Consider the following 6,000-nt stretch of genomic DNA (forward strand, 5'->3'; position numbering starts at 1 on the left):
CCCCGTGAGGCCCAGGGAGGCTCCCAGGCATGCCTCTGCTGCCCGGCCCAGAGCAGGGTGGGGAGGGTGTCCTGGTGCTTGCTCGCTCCCTGGGCTCACCTAGGGATGGTCCCTCGGGGGGGGACTTTCACCGGAGCCTGGACCCTGGGGGGAACCGCAGCCTGCACAGCCTCCGCAGGGGTCTCTTGTGGACCCCTGGCCTTGTCCTGCCTCCACCTGCCTACAGGCCTCCACAGCCATTGGGGAGGAGTCCTGGTGAGGTGCCTGGCCTGACCCAGCTGAGCCCACACTCGCTTCCTCCCAGACCTCTGATTTCCCTCTTATTTTTAGCATGTACAACTTGGAACAACAAACAACTCCACAAATAAGAAATCATTTTCACACTGGAAAAATTAGAATGTTCAGACGAGCAGGAAGAAGGTGATAGCATTTTTCCTCAGTCCCAGTATCATGCAACACTGCCTTTTTCTTCCTGTGTGCATTTTTTCTTACCCACATTGAGTCACTCAGGGCCTGTGCTCTTCTGGGACCTCTTTTCCACCTGTGAGCACACCCACATGTGTCACCAGCATTCACGGTGGCTCCACTGTGTGGATGCCACGTCTTTTAGTTAAGGGCTCCCTGGGCCTGAGGGCATGCCCTGCTCTCGCCAGCTGGGTCAGGCAGGCCTTGTGGGCCTGGAGGGGCAGCGGGGTGGCCATTGGGGCTCCCTGAGGTTGGAGGGCTCCTGCTTCCAGGGCTTCCCAAGCTGGCCGTCCTGGTTACTACTGTGCTTTCCTTGTGGGGAAACTGAGTCAGTCCCTGCTCTGCCCCTCCAGGCTCCTTCCTAGGTAACCCTCCACCTCCTCAATATATGGGGCCCCTCTCCCTGGGCCCTTCCTTCCTTTCTGTAAACATGCTAATGACCTCCTTTATTCTGGAAAAATCGTGTGTGTGTGTGTGTGTGTGTGTGTGTGTGTGTGTGTGTGTGTGTGTGTGTGTGTGTGTGTGTGTGTGTGTGTGTGTGTGTGTGTGTGTGTGTGTGTGTGTGTGTGTGTGTGTGTGTGTGTGTGTGTGTGTGTGTGTTTTGAACACCACAGTGTACTTCCCACCCCTCCTCCCTTCCCGTTTGCCTCACGGCCAAATCAGATGGTGTCGCTGGTCTCCGAGGACACCACGTCCTGTATTTTCTGTCAGCTTCAAGTCCAGCTACATCTGTCTGGCCTGACCACCTCCAGCTCCAGCCCAGACCTGGGCATCCTGTGCCTCCAGGGCGGCTCCTCAGGGCCCTCACACCCACCACAGCCTAACCTGGGCTCTGTCCCCCACCCAAAAGCCAGCCCCCTTTGTGTTCTGCATCTTAGGGAGGGCCAGCATCATGCACTCGGGTCACCCAGCCAGAAGCCTGGGCCACTATTCAGACCCTCTCTCTTCACCCCACATCCCATCAGTCACCTACTCAGCTGACTTCCTTCTGCGGATCCCTGGGCTTCATCCCCCTTCCGAGGCACACTGTCTACTCACTCAGTCCCTCTCCTCTGACCCCACTTTCTCCTCTGATGTCCTCCTCCACTTCAGAACGGGAGCCCAGCTCCGCCCCAGGACCCTGTCCTGGTCCTTCCTGCTGCTTCCATGTGATTACTGTTCCTCCCTCTGACCCCCAACTCTTTGGACCTGCCTGTTGTCAGCCAGGCCACCTGTTCCCACTTGTGGTCATTCCCTGTCCTGGCTGACCCCCATGTCGGGCACATGGCTTCCTGTTCCCCAAGGATGCTCCCCTCCCTCATCCCTGCAGGCGGCCCTTGAGCACCGAAGCCTCACTATACGTTGGCTTCCCACCACCCACTGTGCTCTGCCCTGGGCTCCATCCCAGCTGCCCACCCCCACAGCCCTACCCCAGAGTGCCCATCGGCAGCAACCGCTCCTCCTTGAAGCTTTGATTCAGGCGCGCACCTGCTGACTGCCACCTCCCCATCCAGCTCACATCTTTGAGCACACCTGCTCCAGCCCACCTCTGATCTCATCAGGATCTCTAGGCCAGTGCGCCGATCACTGTCCTTTTATCCTGCTCACTGCCACAGCCTCACAGGCTGACCCAGGCGCCACCACTGTCCTTCAGGGTCCCTTCTTTAACACAGAGTTTTAGCCAGTCGTATGGCCCTTTACAGGTAAGACTACATTTCCCAGCCTCCTTTGTTGTTAGCTGTTGTCATGTGACAAGCATGGGCCAATGGGAGAAGAGGGAGAAATGACACGTGCAGCTTCCCGTACATCCCTGGGGAAGTAGCCCTGTGAGGAAAGCAGAGCGAAAAGATGGAAGGAGCCTGGGTCCTTGACGGTTCTACAGTTGCCATCCAGCTCTGGCATGCTACCTGGACCTGCCCCGAGAGAGAAAATTCTGTCTTTTCTAAGCCTGTCTTTTTAGGTCTGTTAAACGCTCATGTGCTCTTACAGCAAAGCCTCCAATCTACCTGTAGTCATGCCCACACATTCTGCCTTCCCAAATATATTCAGAACATACCCACTTCCCTGTACTACCACTGCCCTGGTCTTGTTATAACTCCCTTGACTTCCCATTGCAACCAGAATAAACTCCGAGTTCCTTCCGGCCTACAGGACCCTCTGGGGCTTGGCCCCTGCCCTGCACCCTCCCCTTTGCTTGCTACAGCCACACTGACCTTCTTTCAGTTCCCCAACCACTCCAGAATCTTCCTGCCTCAGGGCCTTTGCACTTCCCACTGCGGTCGTGGTGCTCTGTTTTCTGGCACAGTTGACCCTAAAAAGGGAGCGCCTGATCAAAACATGAGCCCTTAATGCAGAGAACTTTATGTGGCTGCTGACAGAAGAGGAAGTGAGAGAGCTGCACAGAGGGGAAGCCAGAGAGATTTCAGAGCCTGAGGAAGACTTAATGCACCTGCTGACTTGAAGAGAAAGCAGAGCTGATTGCTGCCAACATCTGAAATGAACTCCAGGTGGATTCTTCCCCCACAGACTCTTGGAAGGACAGCAGCCCTGCGCACACCTTGATTTTGGGCTTGTGAGATCTCTGCAGAGAACCCAGAGCCACTTTCTGCCCACACTTCTGCCCTGCACAAGTGTGAGATAATAAGCTTGTGTTGTTCTATGCCTTCAGGTTTGCAGTAATTTCTTACGATAGCAAGAAAAAACGCATAGGAAGGGCGATCTCTGCTCTGGTCCTAAATTTTCTCTGCTCTCCTTTTCAAGGACCTTGCTCCTGCAGCTAGCTCCTCTCTCCCCCTCGGTGTCAGGCATCAATTTCTCCATTACTGGATCATTCCCCACAGATTACAAACAGCCTGTAATACTGCCTACTTGAAAATTCTCCCCTAAACCCACATTTTCCTCCAATTCCCACTGCTTGCTCTGCCTCCTTCTGCCAGGGAGCTCCTCATAATTTGTCCCTTGCCATCCAGCTCATCAGTAATTCCTGTTGTCTCAGCCCCCAAATATATTCAGAATCTACACAGCTCTCCCTTTACCACTGTGGCCCTGGTCTTCTGTTAACTCTCTTGGCTTTGAGAATAATTGCTGCAACCAGAATCAACTCCACGCTCCTTCTATGGCCTATGAGGCCCTCTGTGGCTTGGCCTCTGCCCTGCAGCCTCCTCTTTGTTCACTGATCTACAGCTACAGACCCTCTTTCTGCCCCTCAACCACTCCAGAATCATCCTGCCTCAGGGCCTTTGCACTTGCTGGCTCCGTTGCCTGGTGCCCCCTCCCCCATGGCTTCCTCCTGACCATCAGTCATGTCTCAGTTCAAGTGACCCCTCCTCAAAGTCTCCCCTAACTAAGGCAGCACTCCCATTCTGCACCCTACTACGCCATTTAATTTCTTTCATAGCCTTTGCCAGCACCTAAAATTATCCTTCTCTTTCACATATTTTTGTGTTTAAACATCTCTGTCCCTTGAATGTGAACTTCAAGAGGGCAGGACTCTGTTCCGCTAACTGCTGTTTATAACGACACCTGTGCCTGGCACAGAATAGGCAGTGTACATTCGTCAGTTTTGCTGACCACCTCCTCTGGTTCCAGCCAGGCCTCTCCAGGACTTCGGTCTCCCGGGCGTCAGCCTCCGCCTCTGGCTACAAAGCTTTGACCCTGACACTCCCTCCCCTGCTCAAGATCCTTGTGTGGATTCTCCCGTGTCTTCAGGATAACATACAACACTTCAGCAGGGTTTGAAACTGAACAGGGATCTGATACCCACCATAAACCAAACACAGGACACTGGCGTTTACAAAAGGAAGGCAGCCGGGCAAGGAGACAGGAGGCCACCTCAGAACTGTCTCCTGCTCATCAGCAAGAGAGGCTTTTTAAATGAGCATGGTTACATGGAATTGGTTGAGGGTTGGGGAATTCCATCCCTGGGCTTCTCCATCCCAGGGTGATTTCTACGTCCTCTGACCTGTGTGTCAGCTTGGTTTTATATATTTGGCAATTAGTTGCCTGTTGATTTGGGACACAGTTCCTCACCAAAAAAGTCAATGACCAGGCGAAGAATCTAGCCTGCGTGTGCTCTAGATGGCTTCACTGCTTTCACCTGGATCTAGCAGGTTTCTGGGGAGGGCTTGGAGGCTTCCCATTGTTCTCTGGAAAAAAAAACCCTCTGTGACTGTTACCATGCAAGGCGCGGTTTCAGTTCTGCTTGGCTCTCCCCTGCTGCCTCTTTGTGACCCCAGTGCCCGCCCCATACTCTCCACCCATGTGCTGGTTCCTCTCTCTGTGCCTTTCTCTTTCTGGAGCCCTTCCCTAAATTTTGCCTGGCACACTCTATTCTTTAAGATTCACCTGGGGGATGACCTCTTCCAGGAAGCCCTCCTTGCTTGGTCCCCAGTTGAGTGAGGGGTGCTGCTGTTTGCCTATCTGCCCATGAGCCCAGCAGCTCCTCAGGGACCTTGGGCACCCACAGGGGAAGTGTAATGGGTGTTGTTCACAGGGCAAAGGAGGAACTGAAAGTCTTCAAATCCCTTAGGTGATTCCAGGAGGTACACAGGCCTATGACATGAGTTGTGAGAAATACAGGGACCGAGTTACTCCTTGCCCATCCTCTGACCTGAAGGAGCCAGCCTTAGTCTGGTAATTGTATTACAAGGGAAGCTATTTAGAAAACCTTTATTTGGGGGCCCAGGATCCTTCACTGTCCCTGGAAACAATCTTTACTTCTCACAGGAAGCAGAGAAGATTAAGAGGCAATAACTTTTTTTTTCTTTTTTAGATAATTATTTTTTATTGAAGGGTAGTTGACGCACAGTATTACATTACATTAGTTTCAAGTGTGCAACACAGTGGTAGAACATTTATATACCTAATTCTAGGTTCCAGCTATCACCCTACCAAGCTGTTACAATATCTTGACTATATTCCTTATGCTATACATTACATCCCGTTTACTTATTTATTTTACCATTGGAAGTCTGTCCTTTTTTTTTTTTTTTTTTTTTTTTTTGTGAGGGCATCTCTCATATTTATTGATCAAATGGTTGTTAACGACAATAAAATTCTGTATAGGGGAGTCAATGCTCAATGCACAATCATTAATCCACCCCAAGCCTAATTTTCGTCAGTCTCCAATCTTCTGAGGCATAACAAACAAGTTCTTACATGGAGAACAAATTCTTACATAATGAATAAGTTACATAGTGAACAGTACAAGGACAGTCATCACAGAAACTTTCAGTTTTGCTCATGCATTATGAACTCTAAACAGATCAAATATGAATACTCATTTGGTTTTTATACTTGATTTATATGTGGATACCACATTTCTCTCTTTATTATTATTATTATTATTATTATTATTTTTAATAATTATTTTTTATTGAAGGGTAGTTGACACACACTATTACATTACATGAGTTTCAAGTGGTACAACACAGTGGTAGAACATTTATATACATAATTCTAGGTTCCAGCTATCACCCTACCAGGCTGTTACAATATCTTGACTATATTCCTTATGCTTTACCTTACATCCCGGTTACTAATTTATTTTACCATTGG

Source organism: Manis pentadactyla, chromosome 1, assembly GCF_030020395.1.
Source record: "Manis pentadactyla isolate mManPen7 chromosome 1, mManPen7.hap1, whole genome shotgun sequence".
Classification (NCBI taxonomy): domain Eukaryota; kingdom Metazoa; phylum Chordata; class Mammalia; order Pholidota; family Manidae; genus Manis; species Manis pentadactyla.